This window comes from Molossus molossus, unplaced genomic scaffold, assembly GCF_014108415.1.
Source record: "Molossus molossus isolate mMolMol1 unplaced genomic scaffold, mMolMol1.p scaffold_m16_p_4, whole genome shotgun sequence".
NCBI classification, from domain to species: domain Eukaryota; kingdom Metazoa; phylum Chordata; class Mammalia; order Chiroptera; family Molossidae; genus Molossus; species Molossus molossus.
The window spans coordinates 85,895,996-85,922,751 of NW_023425377.1; the positions used below are offsets into that span (position 1 = coordinate 85,895,996).

Consider the following 26,756-nt stretch of genomic DNA (forward strand, 5'->3'; position numbering starts at 1 on the left):
ATAAATAAAACTGAGAGATTTTATTTCTATCCAGCTTACATGAGGTTCCACCCTCATGACCAAACCATTTCCCAAAGTCTCCACCTCTTATGTCATCACATGGAGCATTACATTCCAACATACGCATTTTGGGAGGACACAAACATTCAGACCACAGCACTGACTCTTTAAGTCAGTGTTATTCACTAACACCGGAGAATTTTCAACTAATTCAAATAATTTTTCTGTGTCTTTTCTCTTTCCTCTCCTTTGGGACTCCTATTGCATTTATATTTGAACATTGTTTGGCAGGTCTTTAAGACTCTGTTAGTTTTTCTTACCTCTGTTAGCTCTTTCTTTCATTTGGATAACTTTTATTGCTGTATCTTCAAATTCACAGTTTCTTTGTTCTGCCATCTCAGATCTGCTGGTAAAACCTATCTGGTGAATTTTCAATGTTAGCATTTGTCGTTTTCAAATCTAGAAATTCTATAAGATTCTTTTTATAATTTCCATTTCTCTGTTGAGATTTCCTTTCTGTTGACTCACTGTTAATAAACATTGTTTTAATTCTTTAAGGATATTTTCCTTTTCTTCCTTGAACAGAACCATAACAGCTTGGAGTCAGAATCTATTGACTTTTTTCTGGTCTCAGTTTTTTGTTTCTTTGTGTGTCTAGTAATTTTTAGTTGAAAAATGGATATTATAGTGACTCAGAATCCTGAGTTATTTTCCCAAAACAGGTTACTTGGTTGTTTCACTAACTTACCTGCGTTTGAATCGCAAAGATGGTCCCCTCCATAGTGTGTAGCCACTGAGATCACTGTGCAGTTTTTGTTTTTAGTATTTTACTTTGTATTTCAGTTTGGCTCTCTAAGGGTGTCCCTGTTTCTGCATTGTTTAATGGTCAGGCAATTATTTAGACAGAGGTTAGGCTCAGATACCTGGAACAAACAAACCTCCCACTTTCTATTGCCCCAACTGTTTGTAGTTGGAGGAACAAATTCAAATCTATAGCATGTCCTTGGGTCTCCTTTGGTGTCCACTTTCTGTTGCACTCTCAGGCCTCCCTGACTCCGGCATGTTTTAGCCATCAGTCGGGGATGCACGGGGAGTTTATTATCTCGGCACTTTCATGGCTGTCTAACTTCTAGGATTTCCCCCATGACCTTTCTGGGTGATCCCCTACCCACTCTGAACAGAAGTTCTAACTGTTAAGAGGTTGAGCCAATAAAGCTGTAGTTTTTCACTTCCTGCAGAACCAATTCCTTGACCTCTACCTTATAAAGCTGCAGGTTTTCATTTCCCCACCCTAGATCGGATCTGTCACCCAGCTGGCAAAGCTGCTGGTCTTCACTAACAGCCCTCAAAACAAGCTGACCATCCCCACAGGGAAAGCTGTGGTTCCCATCACCCAGGCTAAGGGATTGGAGGAGGCGTAGAAGCCCTAAGCCAGGAGACCACAGACTCATGACCATTCGGATGCAGTAACAGTTTTTCTCATGATTAAAGACTTCTCAATTTGTTGTGCCTTGGGTCATCTTCCAGTGTCCTGACATTGTCGGTTTTGACAACTTTGTCTAGTTTCATACTTGTTTCCTTCAGAAGGAAATTGCCCGACTTCTCACACCACCATTCCTGAAGTGACTCTTGGACTGGCTTATTTCAGTGTTTCTTCCACTCAAGTATTCTATTGCCCACAGCTTTTGATGTAGATGAGAAATGTGCTGGGGTTGGGAGGCTGGCGAAGACACGTGGAAGGAGAGCTGTGAATTTTGCATACGTTACCTCAAATGTACAAAAATAAATGAGGGAGCCAGTGAAGCTGAACCCAGAACTGGGGGTTTCAGAGCCAGGGCCTAGTCTCAGTGCAGCCCCAAGAGCTCTCTCTGAGGTTTTCTAACAAAAGTGTCTAAAAAGGACTCCCCTAGCCTCACCTAATACATCTCAGAGCGTCCCGTCTTCCCCCCTGGGCCTTCCTTCCCTCCGCCATGCTCAGAGATTCTGACTCTGTGAGAGTGAAAATGGCTGAAATTAACTTTCACTTCTGCTCAGACATCTGAAACCCAAGAGCAAGGTCATTTCCTTGTTCTTTTCTGAACAGTACAGGAATCATTTCTGGGTGTTTTTTTTCCGACCCCTGTCTGTTTGAGGTGGACAGAAAGATGAAGGTTTTTTTCCGGACCACACAAAGGCCATCTTACCCTGAACCTTCCCTCCCTGCAAACTCTCACATCCCCTCTCATTCTGACCTTAATTAAACAGATGAGCCAGAGGAAGAGGAAATCGGATTTTCTCCTCAGGAAGATAAATTTTCTGCTTCCCCTATATTCTCTGTATCCTCAGGTCCAAGTATATAAAAGTTGCCCAAAAGTCACTTATTTAGTCCCCACTGATAAAAACATTAGATATAATTAGGCAACATCACTGGATCCTTGTTCAGTAAAAAGTTTGACTTAGTTATCTGCCTCTAAGTGTTTGCAGGATTCTCAGTCACAAATCATGTTCAAAGCCATCCCCTTGGTAACTTCCCCCAATAATCCCTGATGGAGTTATTGCCCCGCCTCTGTTCTAATACTGTGCCTTGTGGAGGCATCCATAGCTGCACTTACCATACCCCATTATAATTAACTGCTGGACCCTCTTCTCAGACTCTTTAGGCTGAGTCCTTCAGGGAAGGGCATGCCTATTTATATCTCCACCCCTAGCTCTAATGTGTGCTTATCACAGAGTAGACATTCACAAAACTTTGTTGTGCTTATTGACTTAAAATAACAGGACTGAATAATCTCATCTCAAATCAGTAAGTTTTTTAATTATAAGTTTAAGCAGGTCTATATTCTCTCAGCTTGTATTTAACGCTTAGATCCAACTCTCAGGTGTCAGGAGGTGAATATAATACTAAATTAATAGTAGCTGTGATTCACTGAGCACAGCCGGATCTGGGCACTGTTCTGGGCCCTTTGCTACCCAGGACAGAGGACAAAGCAGTTTTAAAGAGCAGATTTGGGACTTTGGTTAGGCATATTTACATCAGCTACCAGTCCTCTGGAGTTAACTGAAGTGTAAATATCATAATAGATACTTGTTATGCAAAAACCTTTTGGGTAAATGAAGCAGATTGTTTCCAAAGAGTCTTAGAACCCAAGAACTCTATGTTGCTATAAATATCTGTCAAAAATCTCTTTTCTACCAGGAACTCAGAGCAAAGTATTGTCTGAGTCCTGAAATCCAAGGGAAAAAAACTCGACGAGGAAACTGAGATTGTGGACTGTTGTCCCAGGTTAAGGGTCAAAGCGGGTCTATCTGAATTCAATTCCCCCTGAAGGTTCCCAGACATGACAGGAGAGGAGTCCACCAATTAGCTCCCTTTGGTCCATGGATCAGAAAGCAGGTGACCCCAAAAAAAGTTAAATTAAATTATTTAAAAAAGGAAAGAAAGCAGGTGACCAGTGGCTCACCTGTCTGGCAGGACCAGCAAGTCTCCTGAGGTCATCCCAGCAAGCTTCTTGGTCCCGTCGGTCCCTCGGCTGGTAGAGTCCTGGACAGCACCTCGTCACTCTGGATGTTAAGTTCCTTTCCCCATTGCCTCCATCATTCTCTGCTCCTTTGAATTTCATAGCCAAAAAGGTAGCACATTGAAGAGGCTCTGAGAGCAGAATCAACAACTGGCTATAAACACCGAAACAGCAGAGAAGTAGCATTTATTGAGATCCAATTCTGTGCCCCTCTCTCACACCCATCCTATCATTTCTGCTCAGTGTCTCACAGGCCAGCTGTTATCAACAGTATTTGGAAAACCAAACTAAACCAGTAAGGCTGAGAGAACAGTGGCCCTGGCTCCTACCGATGGTACCAGGCTGCAGATCCCAAGCTCTTTCTTGTCTTGCAGACAAATGCTGCAAAGCAGAGCAAAATACCTGATTGAGTTAGCTAGAAGGTTTATTAACCCTGCTAGGCTCATGAAGGAAAAACACCACCCAAATTGGTAAACCAAAACCCCATGAGAAAACTTTCCGGGGGCACAGCGGCATTGTGACCAATGTGGCCCAGGGCCAGAGAAAGACCACCTGCTCCTGGTCCTTCCTCATGGGCTGTTCTCGGGCAGTGGCAACCATTGGACCCAGTGAGCCCATCAAAGCTTTCAAAGTGCTCAGGAGGGGCGGGGCTCCTTGGGGGTGGCTGGTACAGCTCTGACCACAGACCTGAGAGCCTGCCACCTCTGCCTGGTGCTTGCTGTGGGCAGGAAGCCACGAGCTACGTGGACTAACGGAGACCGCTGAGATGGGCTTTTCCTTTAGGATTGCATCAGGTGTTGCTGGTTATAGTTAGAAGGCCACTGCACCACAAGGATGCTGGGATTTGAAGAGCTATGGTGAAAAGCCACTGAGCGTTACCAAGGTAAGACTCTGCGTCTTCCGCCTTCTAGAGCATCTCATTTCCTTAAACTGTGCAAACAGTGCCCTGAGGCCCGGGGTTGGGAAAGTGGCAGAAACATTGCTATGGATATAATAGGCAGAGGGAGAAGACATCAACATGATCTGAGCCACAGCAACAAATAGACTGTCTAGTGTTGGTTTGTTTTAATTTTAGAGAGTTTTGTGATTTATAAAAGTTCATCCACCCAGGGTAGACTCTGCTTCTTGGGCTTTTGAAGCTAGACAAGGCAGTGACTATGCTATAGAGGAAAAACAGACAAGGCTGTGGGCACACATATGCCAGTTGTGGGGGCTTCAAGCAAGTTACTCAGCCTCTCTAACAGAGGGTAATGCTATGTACAGGGCAGAGCTGATGGAGGCTAGCAGCGGTGTATGGGGAGTGTCTGGCTCAAGGTAAATAAATGATTGGTTGTCACTTTTGTTTTATTTTGCTTGTTTTTGAAAAAGGTTTTTCGTTTTTTAGTCATTGCGGGTGGGGTGATGAAACAGGTTTAATGATGAATTTTTTGGCCAAGAGATCTCTTTGGCCAACTGCAGAAAGGCAAGAACAGTTGATAACATACTTTGAGAGGGTTTTTTAAAGGCCTAGAGTTTAGACAACTTTTCCAGTCGTTTTTCTAACTGGCCACTGCTTTCACCTTCCCTGTCTACATTACCAAGGAACTAAAGAATTGCTATCATTGTGTTTCCATAGTTAGAGAGAAAATACGTATATGTAGATGCTCCTCTTTGCCTGATAGGAGCTGGAGTTCCCTCACCTTGAGTGAGGACAGGACGTGGAGATGGAAGGAAAAAACTCTGTAGTGGCAAATCCTGACAGACACCACTGTAGGCAGGTGATCAAGGTTAACGTCTTGGCCTTGCCTGTGTGGCTCACTGGTTGAGCATCGACCCATGCACCAAGAGACCGCTGGTTCGATTCCCAGTCAGGACACATGACCAAGTTGTGGGCCAAATCCCCAGTGCGGGGCATGCAGGAGGCAGCCATCAATATTCTCTCTCATCTATGTTTCTATCTCTCTCTTCCTCTCCTTTCCTCTGGCTCTAAAATCAATAAAGAAGAAAAACAATTCATGTCTTGAGGGCAGTCATGTATTATATACCTTCTGCTATGATATTAGGAGAAAATATTTTACCTCTGTTTATTCTTTCCCTAAATGCATAACCGCAGTCTAGTCATGAAAAAACATCAGACAAACCCAAACTGAGGGACAGCCTACAGACTATTTGACCTTCAAATTTGTCAAGGTCAAGAAGAATTAGGAAAGATGGGGAAACTGTCACACATCAGAGGAGAGTAAGGACACAGGACAAGTAAATCCAGAATTCGCCTCCTGAATGGGACTGAATCCTGGAACAACAACAACAAAAAGTCTTTAGTAAAAAATAGGTGAAATCTAAATAAAATCTAATATTTAATCTATTTATTTGAAATGTATCTTTATTGTTGAATATATCACAGATGTCCCCCATTTTTCCCCCATTGACCCCTCTTCCCTGCTTTCATTCCCCTCCTGCTTTCCCCACACTATTGTCTGTGTCCATTGGTTATGCATGTAAGTTCTTTGGTTTATCTCTTCCCGCCCCCACCCCCCTTCTCTTTGAAGTTTGTCAGTCTCACAACCCATTTGTACTTGTTAATCCCTTCACCTTTTTCACACATTCCCCCAACCCCCCTCCCATCTGGCAACCAACAAAAAAGTTCTCTGTATTTATGAGTCTGTTTCTGTTCTGCTTGTTCATTTTGTTTGTAGATTTAATTGTTGATAGATATATATTTATTGCCATTTATTGTTCATATTTTTTTATCTTCTTCAAGAAGACACTTCAACATTTCATATAATACTGGCTTGGCAGTGACGAACTTCTCTAGTTTGTTCTTGTCTGGGAAATTCTTTATATGTCCATTGATTCTAGATAGCTTTGCAGGATACAGTAATCTTGGTTGTAGGTTCTTGCTTTTCATCACTTTGAATATTTCTTGCCACTCCCTCCTAGCCTGCAAAGTTTCTTTTGAGAAATTGGCTGACAGCCTTATAGGAGCTCCATTGTAGGTAACTAATTGCTTTTCTCTTGCTGCTTTTAAGATTGTCTTAAACCTTTTGCATTTTGATTATGATGTGTCTTGGTGTGGGCCTCTTTGGGTTCATCTTCTCTGTGCTTCCTGGACTTGTATGTCTGTTTCCTTCACCAAGTTAGGGAATTTTTCTGTCATTATTTTTTCAAATAGGTTTTCAATATTTTGCTCTCTCTCTTCTCCTTCTGGTATCCCCAAGATGCAAATGTTGGTCTTGAAGTTGTTCCAGAGACGCGTTACACTATCTTCATTTTTTTTTTTAATTCTTTTTTCATTTTGCTGTATTGATTGGGTGTTTTTTGCTTCCTTATATTACAAATCAATGTTTTGCTTCTTGACTTTTTATACTCTACTGTTGATTCCATGTAAATTATTCTTTATTTTAGTTAGTGCATCTTTCATTTCTGGCTGGTCCTTTTTTATGCTCTTGAGGTCCTTACTACTAAGTAAGCATCCTTAAAACCAGTGTCTTGAACTCTGCATTTGTTAGATTGCTTATCTCCATTTTGTTTAGTTCTTGTCCTGCAATTTTGTTCTGTTCTTTCATTTAGGACATGTTTCTTTGTCTCCTCATTTTGGCTGCCTCCCTGTGTTTGTTTCTATGTATTAGGTAGAGTTGCTATGTCTCCTGATCTTCCTAGGATGGTCTATTATAGTAGGTATCCTATAGGGTCCAGTGGCACAGCCTCCCTGATCACCCCACATGGGCCCTCAAGATGCACCCTTCTTGTGGACTATATACTCTTCTGTTGTAATTGAGTCTTGATTGCTGTTGGCACATCAATGGGATTTACTCAAGCTGATCGGCTGCCTGGATTGACTATGCCCATTGACCACTGACCTCTGACTACCTTGGGGGATCAGCTGTGCAGGGGCCCAACACACAGAGCAAGACTTACCTCAGCAGGGTTCTTGTACCCACTGAGTCTATTCCTTGAGTGTGTCACTTGTGGAGGTGGTTGGGTGATGGTGCTTCAGTGTGGTCTGAAGCTGTCCACTCGGTGTGCTGGCTCTGGGGCAATATCAGCCACTGCTTGTGTTCTACCTGGGGCTACCAGGCATAAGCTACAAAGTGATCTGCTGATTGCTGCTTTTTGTGCTGGGTTTGGAGGTGCCCAGGCAAAGCCAAGCTGTGAACCAAGGCTGGTTGCTTCTAGTGCCAGGCCTGGGGCTACTTAGCAAGAGGTATGGGACTTACTGAGACCAGATGCTGCTTGATAGAATTTAGGAAAATTTGAAGCAGGAGTCCAGGCAGGCCAATGCTATGGTAAAGCCACTGGAAACCACTTGGGTGGGCCTTAAAGTTGGGTGGGGCGGGGTCTCAGGGAATCACCAGACCGGGGCAAACAGTATGAGCCAGGTTGCTGGAGTCCCAGATATGGCACCCATCTGCCAGCCCCATGGGGAAAGGGCTCACCAAAGGAACAAGAGCCTCTGCCAGCACATCCTTCTGGGAGAAAGATGCCTCTCCAGCCCTGGCCCAGATGCCAAACAACTCAGTTCTTCCCTGTATGTCTCTGGGGCCTTTCAAGCTGCCTCCCCCATGCTGGAGCCTGGAGGGAGAGAGTCTAAGTTTATACATGGACCCTTTAAGAGAAATAACCTGGGCGTCCAGCAGGCTCAGCCTCAGTTTCCACTAGTTTTTACAGCCAGAAGTGATGGGGAGTTATCTTCCTGGCACTGGAACCCTGGGCTGGGGAGCCTGGTGTGGGATGGGGACCCCCCATTCCTCAGGGAGGATCTTCATAGCTGAGGTGTCCCTCCTGATTTTTATCCGCCACACGTGAGCGTGGGACCAGCCCGTCCATGCCGCCGCCCCTCCTACTAGTCTCAATGTGGGGGGACTTCCATTCAGCCCGATTTCAGGTGGTTCTGAATGATGGTTGTTCTGTAGTTTAGTTGTAATTTTGATGTGCTTGTGGGAGGAGGCGATACTGCATTTACCTACGCCACTGTCTTGACTGGAAGTCCTCAAATATTTTAATTAGTTTCCTTGTACCAATGTGAATTTCTTAGCTCTGGCAAATGTAACATGGTGAAGTAAGATGTTAACATTAGGGGAAGCTGAGTGAAAGCTATAAGGGGAGTCTCTATACTATCTTTGTAACTTTTCTGTACACCAACAATTATTCTAAATTAAAGAGTCAAAAAAAAGTATACTTATCCTGCCTTAGAGCAGAAGTGGAAGAAATCTAACCATGCTTGGGAAAAGAGCATCCATGGCCCAGTGGTCCCTGCTATCTCTTGAACATTCTGGAACATAGAAGACCTTTTACATTTTCTACCATTCTCTGCCAACCCCCACCTTATCCAGGAAACCTCTTTATTTCCCTCTCTTGATGGTATTTCTCACAAGTCATTCAGCACCCATTTTTTTGAGCTCTCACTCTGTGTCAGGGGTTTTAAAGCCAAGTACCCTCCTTTTAGTAGCCCAGCAGAGCTCACTGGGCTGGACCAGGCCTCCAAGTGCATGCCCAGCTGCCCAGACTGACCCCTCTGCAGTTAGGAAACAGAAAGCCAAGAATGGAGGCAAGTGGGGGCCCAGACCCTGCATAGACCTGCATGGAATCTGCTGTCTTCGGGCTCAATCATCCTCACGGAGTCTGTGGCCAGCCAAGCAACTGCGAACTGTGCTAGGGAAATACTCCCTTTGAGGGAAGCTGTGGCCTTAGGGACCTGGAGTGGGACTCCAACAGCCAGTTCCTGCTTGAGTGACAACCTGGCCTTGGGAGCCCACTCTGCTGCCCTAGAATCTGCAGCAGCCAGATGAGGCCACCAGGAGCCAGCGTCCTTGCTTGAGAGGTTCACGTGTGTGGAGAGGTGACGGGGAGACAGAGGAGCTTGACGCCCTGTCCCCACTTCTCCCCCCCACACACACACACCCCACATTCACAGCAGAGCAGGTGTGCCCTTGTTCAAAGGTGATGTCTCAACCAGATTACGAAAGGCTTCGGAAGCAGGAGAGAAAGAGGAAAGAATTGTGAAGCCACAGGAAGACAGCACGTAGATGAAAATCACAACACTTAGATGGAGATCAAAACCAGAGAATGGTGATTCCCACTGGGCTTAAACTGCCTTTCCTGTCACACGCCCTGCTCCCCACATGCTCCCCCCATAAGCTGTGACTACACTTCTGCTTCTGAAATGCACCAGCCCTGCTCCTGCTGGCCCCTCTGCCTGTCCTCTCCTCGCTTTCTCATCCAGGACACTCCCACTTGTCTTCATTCTAGGGCCCAGCACCAGTGTTTGCTCCTCTGTCAGCAGTGCCCAAATCCGTCCCTGTGTCCCCAGGAACCTCTAGCACATGCTTAGGGCTATTTGTTTCCAGATCTGATGCCCCTCTGGACCTGAGCTTCCCCAGGACAGGGACCAGGTCCTCTCCCTCTGTTCTCCTTAGGGTCCAGCACCCAGAACAATGCCTGGCACAGGGTGGGCACCCTGTGAAATGGTTCTTGAGTGAAAGAAACAAGGATACATTCTTGAATGCAAGTGAAGATGAGGAAGAAAACTTGAAGGAGGGAAAGCATGTGAGATTTAATGATCACGCTTAGCCACAATGAGCTCCAGTGCCTTCGCCACGTGGAGGTTTTAACAGGGACCCTGGCAGAAGGAGATGGCTCTGTGGGCCAGAGAATGGTGGTGGGCCTTGGGCCAGCCAGTTCTACCCCAGAAGGTGGCTCTGTCACTTGCCACCTGGGGGGTGTGAGCAAATGACCAAGCTCTCTTGTGAGCAAAGGGGACAGTTGCATTCAGCTCCAAGCACAGATGTGAGAACTAAATTGAACAAGATGATCCTAGCATAGAGCCTGAGACAAGATGATCCTAGCACAGAGCTGCTGCCCCCATGTGACCTCCACTCCCCATGGGCCACTGTGTGGTTCAACTTCTTGGATGCTTTGTCTTTGCTGGCCTCTGCACACCTTGATACCTGGGCTGCTGGGCTGAGGCTAGCCAGGCACCAGAGGCACAAAATTTGAAAAGGTCCTGACTCTCGGTGTTGTCCAAGTACAGGGAATGTTCGTGTATATTCGTGTGGTGTCTACAAGTGTATGAGATGATCTGCACTTAGCGAATTAAGTCAGGAGTTCTGACCTCCGTGACCATGGACCCCTGGTGAGTTGCATGGGTCCTATGAGCTCCCTGAACTTGTATGTGAGCTTCTGTGGGTATGCACAGCTTTCTGCAAGGAGCGTTTATGGCTTTCATCAGATTGCCCAAAGGATTCACCAACCTGAAAATATTTGGAATCACCAAGTCCAATATTTACTAAGGATAATTTAATTTTATCTCTGTGTGTTGTGCATACGATAAAGTGGAAGAACGTGGGCATTGGAGTACAACAGGGCAACCAAGACTGAGAGGGCCTGTAGTGTAGAGGTTGGACACCTGGCCTTGTGACCAGAGGGCCTGAGTTCAAGGCTCAGTCCTGCCACTTCCTGGCTGTATGACCTTGGACAAATCACTAACTGTCCTAATAAAATAACAATAGTTTGACCTCACTCTATACTGGCGCCTTACCTACCTCAGGTATGTTACTTATACCCTTGAGTCTAATTTCTTTATTTGTTGTTAACAGCACATCACAGGGTTATAAAAATTAAACCCCAAAGCCCTAATTCTTAGGTGAGTTGAAATAATATTTTCATCTAGATTCTTTCCAATTTTCCATGTAAGAATCGAACAGAGGAGTCCTTGTAATTTGAAAAGGTACGTGTCCCATTGTAATGTCTGTGACATTTTGTTTGTTTGTTTTTTATCCTCACTTGAGGACATTTTTCCATTTTTTTGTTCAGGTAGAATGGGAGGGGGAGAGAGAGAGAGAGAGAGAAAGAGAGAGAGAGAGAGAGAGAAACATCAATATGAGAGGGGCACATCGAATGGTTGCCACCCGCACAACCCAACCAGGGCCGGGAACAAACTGCAACCCAGGTACGTGCCCTTAGCAGAAACTGTACCCGGGTCTCTCTGGACCGCAGGCCGATGCTCTAACCGCTGAGCCAAACCGGCCAGGGCACGTCTGTGACATTTTTATGCACAATATTTATTTTGAAACCTCAAAAAAGGAGAGGGTGATTTTGTTATGTTTCTCAAAAAAATGAGCTTAATAATACTGAGACACCTGAATCCAGATATGTTGGGTGTTACCCTGGATGGAGCTAGTCAGTCTGAGACATGTGTCTGGATCCCAACGCTCGGGGTGTTCAGGGAACCACATTCCAGAGCAGGCGCCCTTCCTTGGTGAGGCCGTGCGCTCCTAGGCTCGCGCTGAAGGCTGCTGGGCCCGGCAAGGTGGGACACTCCCTGTGGCATTGCGGCTGCCACGCCATCCAGACGGCCACGCCGTGGACACCGCCGCCCACCGCTCACTCCCAACCACCTAGAGGAGCCTCGCGGAAATGACTCGCAGCCTCCAGACGCAATCTCTGGCAGCCCATGGGGGCGGCGGGAGCCAGAGGAGGAGCCCCGGCGCCGTGGACAGAGGAGGTGAGGCGGTGCCTGGTCCGCCGCTCTCCCTGGGGTCCGTTCCTTGCCCGACTCCACGCAGAAGAGTCCAGGTCTGAAAGCTCTGGGTCCCTGCCTGTCTTCCAGCCCCTGTAAAGGGTGGCTGACCCCCAGCAGCTCCGGGAGAAGAAGCCTGGCGAGTGTGAGCAGGCGGCTTAGCAAAGGCCAGAGGACCACCTGGAACTCACATCCAAATGGAGAGCCTGCCGCTGTAAGAAAGATCTCTTACCCTTTGAGACACGTGGAGAGACCTGGAGAGCATTATGCTGAGTGAAATGAGCCAATCAGAGAAAGACAAGTACCACGTGATCTCACTTATTTGTGGAACAGAATGAACAAAATAGACCCAGAGACATAGAAGTAGGGTACCGACTGACAAACCCCGGGGGAGGGGGATAAACCAGAGAACTTACATGCACATCGGGTGGACATAGACAACAATATTGGGGGTGGGGGTGCGCGGGATTGAGAGGAGGGTGTCAATGGGGGAAAAGGGAGAAATATCTGTAACAAAAATAGATTAATTAAAAAAAATAAAATAAACAAATGAAGAGCCCGACCTCAGCCCTGCCTCGGTTTTCTTGACTGAGGACAGTGCTGTGATGGTGTCTGTCCCCTCCTTCCCCAAATGTGTCCCAGATCTCAACGCTCTGGTTCAGGTCCTCCCTCCCTCTAGAGCTCGCCTCTCTACCTCCAGCCGCTCCCACCGCTACATCCCACGCGTGGCTTGCAGGGTCTTCCTGAAGCTCGCATGCGGCCCTGTGCCCTCCCCAGGATAAAGTATCCGTGATGCCTGAGACCGAAGCCCAGGGCCCTGAGACCAGACAGTCTGGGTCTCCCTTCCCAGCTTCTCTCTCGGCGTCCTCCAGGCCGCTGGGCCCAGAAGCCTGGTCCCTGGGGACCCTGGTGTCCCTCATATCTCAGAGTTTTTGCCAAACCCTCCTCTCTGCCTAAAATGCCCATCTCCCTGAGGAGAACTGTGTATGTTCGAAGGTCCGGTGCTAAAGTCTAACCACCCTCCCAAGTTTTTTTGTAGCTGTTCCACTTCCCTGGCCTGGGCACCACCAGGCTTGGGTATGGCTCCTTCTTCTGGGCCCAGAGGGGCTGGAGTTCAAAGAGCTTTGAACTTTGTGCCAGGTGGACATGGCTCTCCACCCTAGCTTCGCATCCCACCCGGTGGCATTGCCAGCTCCCAGTCACATCTCCGGAGAGTACAGTGCCTTCCTGAGCTCACACAGATCATCCATGACCAATAGTCAGACCTTGCCCCTGACCTCTGTCTGCCTGTCCGCACCGTGGGGCGTCTGTCTCTGAGCAGCTAGGAATCCACCTTGAACTTCTCCCACATCCCCTTTCCAAACCCAACGGGGAAACAGAGCAGGGCTGAATTTGTCTCCTTCCTTCATGTTTTTCACCTTCCCAAGGCCACACATGTTCCTGGGGACACTCAGGAATATGTATTTGGTTCATTTGTCAGTTTAAAAACATATGTGCCATTTTCAAGAACAGTGACGCTCAGGAGAAACTTTGAAATTGTTGCCAATGACACCAGTTTCCTAAAAGGCAGGAGAGTGGGTTGAGCAAGTTTATTATGAAGGTGTTCCCGCCTCTGGAAGGACATCTGGCAGGCTCAGGGAAGTCATGGCAGAGAGCAGATCCATGTGGAATCTCAGTCACACACAGAACATCTAGTCTGAACGTCTCAGTTTCCACTGGGTAGTGGAAAATCACCCCAGTGAGCTCAGAGTGCTCCCCTTTCTCCAGGGTTGGGTCCATGGGGGGCTCATGGGGCTCAGGACTTTGGGGGTGACCCATTTGGTCTTCATTATCAATCCACACAAGCCTCTGCAAGGGTGTCTCATTGCAGCCTCTGCCCCGGGTCAAGCCTTCTCTCAGGACTTCTGGGCCACATCAGGGGTCAGAAACCACGGTGTCGCTCTGGGCCGCTCGAGACCCTGAGCCCGTCTGCCCAGACTGACTCACAGCCTTTCTCTTAGTTGGTCCCCATGGTCTGCTCTAATCCAAGGCAGGTCTCTTGTCTCTCCCTTCTGCTCCCCTGTGGCAATGGCTTGAATGTGGGTGAGGAGCAAAATAATAAATGGATGGAAGTAAGAACATCCATTCATATCTTCAAAGCCATGTGTCTGCTCTCCCTGCTGACAGAAGCAGCGTGCCTTGATCTGAGTCCGTCGCCTTGATCATCTTGCCAACAGAGAGTACAGATGGGAACGTTATTTACAAACGGTTGACAAGTCAGGGAGCTGTGTGAGCGCCTGCAAAGCTGGGAGCCGACTAGTTCAAGTCAGGGGAGGAACGGACATGGGGATTTTGAAAGAAGGAGCAGAATGTCCCTTCTTCCTGCCTGTGGCAGGCTTTGCCCTGGGAATGATCCTGGATCTAGTGGGCCTGGCCTGGAGCACCAGCAGGCTGTCGAGGTGCTGGTGGGTGCCCACAGATCCTGCTGGACACAGGGACCTGTCTCTGCCCCTGAGGGGGGCAGGTGTGTCAGCTGTGATTGGAAGTGAGACACCACCCACGTCCCTGCTGCTAAGAGCTGTCAGAGGAAGGACAGTCAATGCTCTGAAGGAACTTTAAAGGTACAGGAGCCACCCTGGCCCGTTTGGCTCAGCGGTCTGAGCGTTGGCCCGCAGACCAGAGAGACCCAGGTTCGGTTCCGCGAAGGGCACGTACCTCGGTTGCCGTTTGTCCCTGGCCCCAGTTCAGGTCGTGTGGGTGGCAGCCAGTCGGGATGTCTCTCTCACATCAATGTTTCTCTCTCTCTCTTCCTCCCTCTCTCCCTCCTGCTCTGAAAATAAATGCAAAAATGTGCAGGAGCCTGGTGACCCTGGTGACCTCAGTAAGTTAAAACATCCAGCTCAGGAGGCCAGCAAGTGTAGAATTTAGGAGCTGCCAATCAGAAAATGCCAGTGGGGGGACCAGAAGGTTTGGGGGATACAGGTTCCATGTGGAGATAAAGCTATGAGGGTGACAAAGGTCAAGCTGGCCTGGGGGTGCAGATACTGTAGCAAGACAAGAAGGTCCTCAAGTTAGGACGGGAGCAGGAGCCTGGAACTGGGAGGGGGGAGAAGCCGGGAGCACTGGCAATAGAGTGCCCATGAGTGCCAGGGCGTGCCAAGCTAGTTTCACCCCCCTAAAACTGTAATTCTACAGCTGGGCCCTGGCCTTGCTGTCGTGGCTGGGTGACTTCCTCTCTCTGGGTTTCAGGTTCCAACTTTGCCAAACAAGGTGTAGACTAAATGGCCTCTGGGTATTCCTTCCATCAACCCTTTGATGGGTCTACTTGCCACGTGAGGCATGCTGGTCAAATCTGGGATAACTGCCAGTACTCGAGTGCCAAGAAATGTGCCAGGTGCCTTGTGCACACGCGTTCACGTGATCCCCACAACAGCCCTGTAATGTCACCAGGAACCACCCAGAGCCCAGAGGCAGACTCCAGTCTGTGACTCTAAGACCAGTGCCCTGACCCCTGCACTAGTCGGTCTGCTGATCGATCAGTGTGTGCAGAGCACTGGTCAGTGCACTACAGAAAGGCAAGGGAAGCTCGTCACGCATGCCGCGGTGAGCGCTACACACGTCTGTGAAATCGTCCCTGGCTTGCAGACATAGGCACAGAAACAGAAAGCCAGGGATGGAGGAGCACAACACAACATCTGGGAAACCTCTGTCCAAGGAAGCATCTATTCCTCCAGGAGGCACCTGGCCCAATCCTGCCTGAAGAAACAGCCCTCCAGAGAAGGCCCGTCTCATCCTGGGCTGGGTCAGTACGTGCCCACTTCCCTTACCCTGTCTTGGTGGGCATCATCCTGTGTGCCCCTGGCTCAGGCCTCCTTGCTGTTGCCTTCCATTTCTCCATTGCGCCCACATCTGCCCACCGTTGGCGTCAGTCCTCTCCTGAACTCCCCCTGCCTCGTGGTCTCCTCGCCCTGGAACTGCGGTCAGTCATTACTTCCTGCAACTCTCTCTAGGCCCACAGGTGCAGAAACAAGAGTTGCTGTGAAGTCAGACGTGTCCACCCATTCTTCCCACCCCAGTTGGCCAGTGACAGGGCTGTCACCCAGGTTCTGCCATGCTCTTTGGGGCTGTCAGACAAGGAGCTGCAAAAGGAGGGGTTTCACAGGAAACAGGGCAGCCCTGCATCTGTTGAGCACTTTTGGAAGGAACCATCCCATGTGCAGGATATGGGCTGACTCCTGCTCTTACTGTGCATGCTCCCCACCCCCAGCTGCAGGTGCCAGGGCCCAGATGTGAGGGAGGGGGTTAGGCTTGGCCTGAGGGGAGTGAGCCAGACCTTGAGGTCAGAGCTGCCTTGCAGCCAGTGCCACTTTTACTTAGGAGGCTCCGTGCTAATGACCAGTGCGCTGGCCGTGAACCTCGGGAAGGTCAAGTGGCCTCCTGATGGATTGAGCTGCTGCCCCTCCTGTAGGTTACACCGCAGGAAGCGTTTCAGTGATTTACTCCGGGTGGTTTTTATGAAAGCAGCCACCCTCCCAGAACCCAAAGGGACCCCGTGGGGCTCCCATGTCTCTCTCCAGCATCAGCAAATAGCAGCCAGGCCCCAGGATTGTCGTGGGAGGGATTCTAAGTCCGTCCCACCAGGACCATAACCCTGGATAAGTCATTTGCTTCTGACTCTGTGCACAGCCTACTTTCAGGTGGTGTGAATCTGAAACTCCAAGGTCACATAGATTAGACCTGAAATTCCTCACGCTGTCCGCAAGAACTGCTCTTTTCCATCAGCCCAGACTCAGATGCCAAGGACCTAACTGTGCAGGGTCTGTCGGGAACCTGGGTGGGTGCTGGGAACGATGAAGGGGTGCTCACCGGAGCTTTGGGGTCTGAGCTTGCCTGGGTCTGCCGAGCTCTGGCCAGCCTCAGGCCAGCTGCCTTCTCCGCCTGCTCATGAGGGAAGCAAAGATCCGGGCTGCTGGCAGGCAGGAGGCTGGCCACAGCCATTGGAAAGAACAGGCTGACTTTGAACAGCTTTATCATTGACTTCCTTACCTTAAAACTGTAAAAATTATATAATACCAAAAAAGCTCTTGAAAACAGATACAAGCCATCAATAATTCCACCAACCTCACATTTTTACCCAAGAGCTGCTTGTCTTGGATCACATGGTGCATTTTTTCATCGCTGGAATCATGAAAGATTTATGACTTCAGATTCCACTGTTTTTTTTTCCTTCCTTTGTTTTGTTTTGTTTTTTTCATCACAACAGAGACATCTTTTCCATGGCTATATGTCTTCACAATGATCATTTTTGAGGCTGTAATAATATTTTATTGTATTAACTCTATTCTACCATTTCAACTAGTCACTTCCCCTTTTTTAAACACTCGAGAGGACTGTGATTAAAAACAAAATAACATGTTGCTTTCAAAGGCGTTCTGATCATCACTGGCAGCTGAAGACTATTCTTTCCGAATCCCTTCACAGAACGATGATGGTGTAGGAAGATGAAATGCTCATTTTGGGGGGGCAGGGAGAGTGGGGTGGACTTTGAATAGTATGGTGATAGTGGCCTGAGTTTTTCGTCTTCTCTCATCCAGTTCCCTTGTTGTCAGCAACTGTGTTTGCTGGCCAGGATTACTGGTGTGGTCTTTGGCCAGAGAACACACTTTCCTCTCTATGAAATGAAGTGACTCATAAGGAAACAAAACCCAAGGGTTTGGCCTCATTTGTCCCATAGTTTCAACCAAAGTTCTTAATCAGATGTCCACGAATCGTTGTGGGCAGGAAGGGGTCCTGAAACTGTGCACAAAGTTTGACATGTGTGTGCATATGTGTATTTTCTGGGGAGAGTGTCTGTAGTCTTACCAGATTCTCAAAGCAGACTGTGGCCCCAAAAATGCTTTGAAAAACAGCTGCTCTCTCTCTGTCTCCCTATCTCCCTCTCTCCTCCGTACCTCCCCTTTTGGGAGTCTGGGGTTAAAATGAAAGAATCCTAAAGATATCTGTCTACATACAGATCTCCAGTCATGGGTTGGGAACACATTATTCCCAGTTTAAGGATGAAGAAACAGGCTCAGAAGTACTTCCAACTAAAGGAAATGTTTTGGCTTTTTTTTTTTTTAAATATGCAACGCTTCACGAATTTGTGTGTCATCCTTGCGCAGGGGCCATGCTAATCTTCTCTGTATCGTTCCAATTTCAGTATATGTGCTGCCGAAGCAAGCACTTGGCATTTTTTAAAGCCTTGAATTCAAGAGCTAATACAGAAATATTTGTGGTTGGTTAACTGTTCTTTCCTGCTACAAGCATTAACCATAGGAGGTGAATTGTTTATCAAGCTGAAATGTTATCACTCAAGGCTTAAGGAGACAAAGTAACGTTGAAATTCAAGAGACCAAACCCAACAGTTCAAACCCAATGGGTGGGAGACATCGGCCCACAATTTCCTAAACACCACTGGGCCTTTTTAAACATATGTTTTTATTAACAACAGACTGTTTGACACCAGTAAGTGACTTTGGCTATCTAAATGTGTTCAGTTTCCTTCTCTCTTACTAATCCTTTCCTAAATCTTCTTAAACTCCAGTGCACATACCTGGAGGCAAAGAAAATGGGGCTTAATTTAATTTCATGTCACCTTGTTTCTTCTGGGAATCTCTGCTAAATTACCCACTTATTACTACTGAAAATTGGCAACCTTTAAAGGGAAAAGACTTTCTGAACTATGGGAAATAAACCTTCAATAAAAGAGTAAATTTTAATTTCACCTTGGGCATCTTAGATGTAATACATTAAACATTAGATCAATGTGTCTTGTTGGACCCAAAGTTTTGACTAACGATCAATAATCAGGGTATGGAATAACACTGGCCTTGGTATAAATGACATGTTTCTACCATTGTCTTGGTAAATTAATCTGTTTACCATTTATGGCAGTGGGTTATTGAGTCGGATAAGTAGGCATTTATGTTTTCCCCAATTAATTAATTGATTGATTCATTTATTCATTCATTCAAAGGAAGAGAAAGATTTACTGCATATCTAATGTTTCAGATGCTGAGATGGGCCCTGAAGATACCAAGATGAAAAAACAAGTAGCCCCTTCCCTGGTGGCAGGCTCATTTAGAAGGCGGACTTTAAACAAAAGGCCCAGTATACTGTGGCTGGTGTTATAAGTGCTGTGGGCCAGCCCTTGTTTCTTGATGGTTTGGGGTTACTGCCATAATAATTACTGTGCCAGCTAGAACAATAACTGATGTTTATTGAGTGCTTACTGTGCGTTAAGGTACCCTTCTAAGTACTTTGTACATATCATCTTATTCCATATAAAATCATTCAAAAACGTCCTTTCATTTGGTTTTTGTGCCTTTGCCTCATCTTATAGATAAGTCAAGGTTTTTTGGGCAATATAACATAATTGTCTTTCTAAAAAAATAATTATTTTTTCAAGAAAAGCTGAAGCAAGTTTCCTAAAAAAGTTTTTTTTTGTTTGTTTTGGGGTTTTTTTTTTTTTGCTCTAGATAGAATACTTATTTTCATGCTTTATCACAATTTACCTGCTCTCTTACCTCCATGCCCACATCCTGGATTAGCCTGTGGTATCGAACCCCAGCAGAACGTGCTTGAGTCCCAGAGCATGTTCACGCCTGGGCCAGGCTGCTGATGACACTGTGTGGTTGGCTCAGGAACCAGGACCCTCACATTGTAAAGTGTGCGCCACCGGGTTGGGAGGTGGAGATGGTGAAGGCAGCGGAACAAGGCCAAGGGTGCAGAAACAATAGTGGTGACTCGTGGAGCGTGAAGAAGGCAGAGACAGTGTTGAGAGGGGAAGAGAAACCAGAGCATAGCTCCTAATAGGATCTCCGTGTCACTGCCTCCAGCTCCTTTGGGTAATGAGAATGCAGGGGTAGACCATGTCCATGACTCATACCCGTGTCCCATCCTCATTCTCTGCAGCTCTGAGCAGAGCCCATGTTACCACCCTGACCCTGCTGTTCCTCTGTGCCCCCATCAATCTACAGTGGAATAATGGGAGGGCTGGGGGCCATATGGAGCTCCTCCATCCAAAGCCCACATCTTACAGATGAGGAGACAGAAGCAATGAGATGAATTGACTCATCCAAGATTTTGTCATGAATAATCCAATGATGCCCTCAGACATCATGCATGATGCTCAAGTACCCGCTAAACAGCCAGAAAGAGGTAGATATGCTCAGAACAGGCTGGGAGCATTTATTAAATTCCACATTAGTTAAACCTGGTGAGCTGGCAGACCAGGCACCCCACGTTGTATATAAAGGCTCTGTATGGAAAGACTATGGGTAACCAGAGTAGCCAACACCCGGCCCAGCTGGATTTCAGAGTTTACCATAACTTGGACAAGTCTGTGCCTTGGAGAATGTTTAGCTCACTGGTCTGTCTTTTGTGAGGAACCTATTTGGGATATATTTTTTTTCTTCTTTTTTTCTGTCTGTGTCTTTTTGGGATTTTTTTTATAGGTCACAGTGGCTGTGGTATTTTATTATACTGGACCCAATAAAACCTGTAATAAATATCCAAAAGAATTGAAAGCAGGGTCTCAGAGAGATATTTGTACACCCATGTTCATAGTGGCATTATTCATCACAGCCATGGTTGAGTGAATCCATAATGGATAAACAAATATTTGCATATACCTACAGTGGGATATTATTCAGCCTTAAAAGAGGAAGGACATTTGAACACAGGCCACACATGGATGAACCTTGAGAACATTATGCTAAATGAAATAAGCCAGACACAAAAGGATAAATTCTGAATGTTTCCACTTATGTAAAGTATCTATAATAGTCCAATTCATAGAGACAGAAAGTAGAATGGCGGATACCAGGGGATGGCAGAGTGAAAAATGAGTTTTTCTTTCATGGACACTGAGTTTCAATTTTGCAAGCCGAAAAAGTTCTGGAGATGGGTTGCACACCAGTGTGAAGATACTTAACACTCCTGAGCTGCACACTTAAAAATGAAGATAGTAAATTTTATGTTAAGTGTATTTTACCACAATGTAAATTTAAGAAAGAAATAGAAGATATTTAAGGGCGTTTGTCGCTTGAGGTAGGGTAAGAAGTGTTTAGTGAGCCTCTGTTTCATGGTGTGGGTGTGCATATGTGCACCTACGTCTGTTCTATCTTGGGGTGTATGTACAGTGTATTTCTTGCTCATGGTCATCATGAAAAAAAAAAAGCAAAAGAATTTTGGCACATGCCGAGGTGGACGAACAGAGAGCAGCTCAGGAGGGCAGCTGCTGTTGTTTTATTGTCGTTCATTCCCAAGGGACCTTCTTCCTGAGCTACTCAGGAACCACTTGTTAAGGTCACTGAAGAGAAAGAGAATCTAGGAGGCCATGCATATTCTCTATCTTCTCCCATTTCACTCTCAACTGTGGAAGTGGGGAAGGAAGGCAGGAGAGAGAGGCAGGAGGGAGGAGGAGGGAGAAGGAATGAAGGAAGGAAGCAGGTGGGAATAAAATGGAGGTGGTCTAGATTTCTCAGCCTTGCAGATTTTAGATAAACCCTCTGTAATCTCAGGAAGCTAAGAGCCTCCTTGGAAGTCTTCCCAGGGCTTGAGCAGTGGTTTAGAAATCTGCAGCCTGTCCTGCTGAAGAAACAGGGAGAAGCACCCCCTGCTGCTGGGCCTTGGGGGGGGGGCAAGCTGGGTGTTCTGCCAGCGGAGGTGAGCTGGGGACTGCCCTGCAGCTGTGCCAAAGGGCAGACACTCTTCGTGGAGTGTCTGGAGTTTGTGGAGGGGAACCTAGTGCAAGTGAAAACGTGGGGATTAATGGAGCAGCTACCATTAGCACCCAGTTTATAGCTTTCAGGAAGCACTGCACATAAGATGCCCGAGCTCCTCACAGCGGCTCCCAGATAAGGAGAGTGAGCTCAACTAAGAAGAGGCAGAGCACTGACTAAGTGCATTCATTGTGAATTACAATCCCTACTCTTCCTGACTCCTGGGAAAATTGATACCAATAGTTCTGGACCGTGTGGGACGATGGACTAAAATGAGAGCCTGTTTTCATCCTGACACATCATTTATTAACCTCAAAGCTTAGTACCCTCCCCTCCCAAACCTCACAGGGTGGTTGCAAGGACCAAGGATGACACATTGAGTGGCCACTATAGATATTTATTAGGGTGGATGCCACATTATAAGAGGAGCCATCACTAATTCATTAAAAAATGTCTTTGTGCTTTTAATACAGGCACTGGGGTTTCAGCCATGAACAAAACAAGGCCTGTCCTCATGGGGCTCACCTAGTAGTGGGAGAAGACAGCTACTACACAAACCAGTAATTCTACAGTGTCAGGCGGGGATCAGGACTCTGGAGTAAAATAAGTCAGAGTGATGTGCCTGGGATGGGCTGGTCTGTGTTAATTTGAAAGGTCAGGAAGGGTCCCTCTGCTAATCAGGTGACATTTGAGCAGAGGCCTGATGGAAGTGAAGGAGCTGGCAATATCTGAGGAAGAGCACGTGCAAATGCCCTGAGGTGAGAGTGTGTTTGCTTATTTCAGGCTGAGTAAGAAAGCCAGCGAGGGGCAGAGTGGGCAAGAGGGAGGGTGGTAGGAGATGAGGGAGGAGAGAAGGGTGCAGATCATTTCTAAGGACTTAGATTGTGTGTGTGTGTGTGTGTGTGTGTGTGTGTGTGTGTTAAAATACACATAACATAAAAGTCACCATTTTAAGTGCACAGTTCAGTGGCATCAAGTACATCCACATGGTTGTACAACCATCACCACCCTACACTTCCAAGACTTGTTCTATCTTTCCTAACTGAAACTCCAGACCCCCACCCTCAATTCGCATGTTGAAGTCCTAAGCCCTAACACCTCAGCATGTGAGAGTATTTGAAAACAGAGTCTTTCAAGAAGTCATCAAGTTCAACTGAGGCCATTATTTTATAATTAAATCTGACCATGCTCTTGTAAGGAGAGGAGACTGAGGCGCAGACAGACACAGAGGGAAGACCACGTGACGACACTGGAGGAAGATGGCCATCTATAAACCACAGAGAATAGCCTCACAAAAAACATTTTCAATACCTTAATCTCAGACTTTAGTCTCTAGAACTGTAAGAAAATGAATTTTTGTTGTTTAATCCCCTCAGTGGGGGGTGCTTTGTTAAGGCAGCCGGAGTAAGTAAACATACCATTAAACACTCCCTCCCTGTTCTCCCTCCTCCGGCCCCTGGCAACACCACTCATTCCACGTTCTATGAATTTGACCAGTCCAGGTCCTGCATATGAATGATCATTAAGCACTGTCCTTTTATGCCCAAATGCTTTCACTTTGCATAATGCCTTCAAGGATCCCCCATGTTGCAGCTGGTGTCAGAATGTCCTCCCTTCGTAAGGCTGAATGCTACTTTCAGCCTTTTGGATATACCACATTTGGTTTATCCATCCATCCCTGGATGCACATGGGTTGCTTCCCCCTTGGGGTATGGTGAATAGTGCTGCTATGAACGTGGGTGTACAAGTTTCTGCTCAAGTCTCTGCGCAGTAGAGCTGCTGAATCGTAGGGCAGTTCCGATTGATTTTCTGAGGACCTGCCATAGAGGACTTTGGATTTTTCACTGAGCGGGATAGGGCCCTTGGAGGGTTCTGGGTGAAGTTTCATGGTCTCACCGACATTTCCCAGGACTTCAGCTGGCTGCCTTGCTGGAAGTGGGCTGATGGGAGAGCAGACACAGGAGCAGAGAGACAGTGAGGGAGCTACTGCAGGGATCTCCACTTTGACTGGGACAGCACAGTGTAGGCAGGGGAGTGGCCCAGCTCAGGATGTATGTCGAAGGTAGAACTGGCAGATTTCACGATGGCTTGTTTGTGAGCTGCAGGAGAAAAAGCGTGAGCAACTGGAAGACGGAGTTGCCCTTTGCAGAGACAGGGAGAGCCTCGAGAATGGCAGGTTTGGGAGCCGGCTACGGGCTTGTTCTGGCCACTGAAGTCTGAGTGTTCACTAAGAATCCGACTGGCAATAGCAATGGTGAGGTCAGCTGGCTTTCTGAGTTCTACCAGCCGCTTTCTCCGGCTCTTCCCCTGTGTGTGTCCAGGGCCTGCCAGCCTGGAAACATGCCTAGACCTTTCGGACCTTTCGGATGCTTCTAGGCTCCCAAGAGCCTTGGCTGCTGCAGCTCATGCCTTATCCTCTGTGCCTTTCCTGCTTCTCAGTGCATTCGAGAGAGAACTCTCCTGGGCATGTGGGAGAGAGAAAAAAAGCGGCCACCAATGAAGAAAGCATTGAAGTGCAACAATAGAATTATGTTCATTCCGACAGTTTAATTTGAAACTGGACTATTCTATTATTAAATAGAAGTAATACTGTTAATATGGGCAAGAGGAATAGCTTCTCCCTGCATGGACTTAGAACGAATAAATCACTGATAGTTAACAAAATAAACTCAACCCAACAATAAAACACCTATTAAACTTGTGAGCCCAATGCAGTCATGTATTCAAGGAAAAACTGATGAATTTCAAAGGAACTTGTCAGGGTGGGAGATAGGGTCCAGCTCCGGCAGACCTTGCTCCTTCCCCTGGGGTCGCGAGCCAGCTGCCTGTTCTGCGGTCAGAGGTTTAGGCCCCCTTACACGGTGGGGTCCTACTCCCCAGGGCCCCAACAACAGTACCCCAACAAGTCCAGGGCCCCTCCCAAAGCTGACAGTGTCTTCTGGAGAAGCCAGAGAAGTACATTGTCCTCCCAGCAGCAGCAGCAGCACCCAGGGCAGCCCAGCCCTGTGCCCACGGACGTGAGGGGAGCTCCAGGAGTAGTCATTAAAAAGATGTGGGAGCCCTGGCCAGTTTGGCTCAGTGGTTAGAGCGTCGGCCTGCGGTCTGGAGAGACCCGGGTTCGGTTCCCGCTAAGGGCACGTACTTCGGTTGCAGTTTGTCCCCGGCCCTGGTTGGTCGTGCGGGTGGCAGCCACTCGATGTGTCCCTTCACGTCGATGTTTCTGTCTGTCTCTCCCTTCCTCTCTCTCCCTCCCACTCTATCTGTACAAAAAATGGAAAAATATCCTCGGGTGAGGATAAAAAAATAAAAAATAATAATAATAAAAAAAAAAAAAAAAAGATGTGGGAGCAAGGCTTTCTCGGGTGGCTGGCTGTCAGTGAGCGCCACGGACGCCAGACTCAGATCTCACGTTACAGAAAGGGACTCGGAGGCTGGGAGAGGGTGAGGGAAAGCACAGGGTCCACAGCCTGGTTGAATCAGGCAGAATCCAGTTCTCCTAGTCTGGGGGAGCTGGCAGCCTCCTGACCCTCACGGAGCAGCCCTTTGGCCTCACACAGGCATTGGGACCCTTTATCCTAAACGAGGTGCAGACTTGCAAATCCGGGCTTCAGCTAAGGCTGTAGATGGTGGGTGCTCCTGGCAGAGCTTGGCTTTGAGAGCAAGCCCTCACTTTCATGCGTGTTGATCCAGCACATTCAGTTTGTTGAACTTGACCTGTCCACAGTAGGGGTTGGGGTGCAGCAGAAGGTTAAATTCCTCAGGAGGATTGAGGGGCATCTCTTTCCCCTGCACAGACAGCCCACTCCCTCAGCTGAAGGTCATTGTCACCTTGTCATTGGCATCTCACCATTTCCATGCACTGTGCCCATTTCCACTGACAGAGCCCTCATCTCACTACCTCTCACCCCACCTCCTGCCCTGGTCTCCTGCCTAGTGACCCTGCTTCCGGGCTCGCACCCCACAGTCTTCTCCACACAGCAGCCTCAGTGATCTTTTTAAAAGGTAAGTCAGCCCTGCTTAAAGCCATCTGGTGGCGCTTTGAAAGAAAGCCCTGCTTCTTTTTCTGTCCCCTCTCTTTGTCCGGGCCTCCTCCCGCCCCCTGCCCTCCCCGCTCCAAGCATGTGTCAAGTGCACCTCCCCAGGGCCTTCTCTGCTGCTGCTCCCCTTGCCCTTCCAGACCTTCGCCTGCTTGTCGATCAGACCCTTGTTTGAAAACCTCACCGCCTGGGGGAAGTCTCCTCCTCACCTGAGAAACCCAGTGCCTCTATGGCAATTGTCTCACACCATCCTCTTATTTTCTTCCCAGTACTCACCTTTTGGGAAATAATTGGCCATTTACTTTGCATCTTTGGTCTCTGGCTTCCCTTTCACTCACTGCTGTGTTAACAAGTTTGGGGCTCCTTAGCTGGAACCTGGTCTACTGTCCCACCGTCTGTCCAGTACTCACCCCAGCCTGGCCAGGTCACGCTCAAAGGTACCTGCCGGGGAGAGACCGAGTTACTCCTGGGGAGGGATGAGCCTGTGGGACTGGCCTGGGGGCCTGAGGGCCAGGCTGCTGCAGGGGGGCGGAGGGGGGCTCCCACACAGCTGCTGGCGGCCCGCCTTGTCACAGCCCTTCTGGAAAGCAATTTGACAGTGAGGATCAGGAATCCTGAAACAGTTCCATGGTATTGGTCCAAAGCAGTTCTCTGAGAGCCTAAACAAAGGGGGAAATCTGAAACATAGGCAGCAATTTATACAGAAATATTAGATAAAGCTGTGTGTGAATGTGTATACACACATGCATATAGTAGGACAAAAAATTTCAAGTGTGTTTATTATAAGTTGGAATGATATAAAAAGGCCTATGATGTAGTATTAAATCATAAGAAGAACACAAAAATGTATGTGCGGCAATAATAGCTAATACGCATTTATAGGCTGTTTGTACTGAGGACCATGCCGAGGACTTTACTTTTATTCTTTCTAATCCTTTCAACAACCTCGTGGGGCAGTTATTAGTATTTTACTGACTAGAAA

At 47.6% G+C, this 26,756-nt stretch overlaps 1 protein-coding gene and 1 non-coding gene across 2 annotated transcripts in view; one reads left to right on the top strand and one right to left on the bottom strand.

The window, feature by feature from the left end:
- Positions 1-4,150: 4,150 nt before the first annotated feature.
- BLK (BLK proto-oncogene, Src family tyrosine kinase) overlaps positions 4,151-26,756 on the top strand; it is a 58,989-nt gene continuing 36,383 nt past the window's right edge. Inside the window, exon 1 of the mRNA XM_036240841.1 lies at positions 4,151-4,380. The gene's annotated coding sequence lies outside the window, so the exon portion shown is untranslated. The remainder of the gene's footprint in view (positions 4,381-26,756) is intronic.
- LOC118616568 lies at positions 18,090-18,196 on the bottom strand. The gene has a single exon (XR_004956565.1). It is a non-coding gene; the product is annotated as a U6 spliceosomal RNA (small nuclear RNA).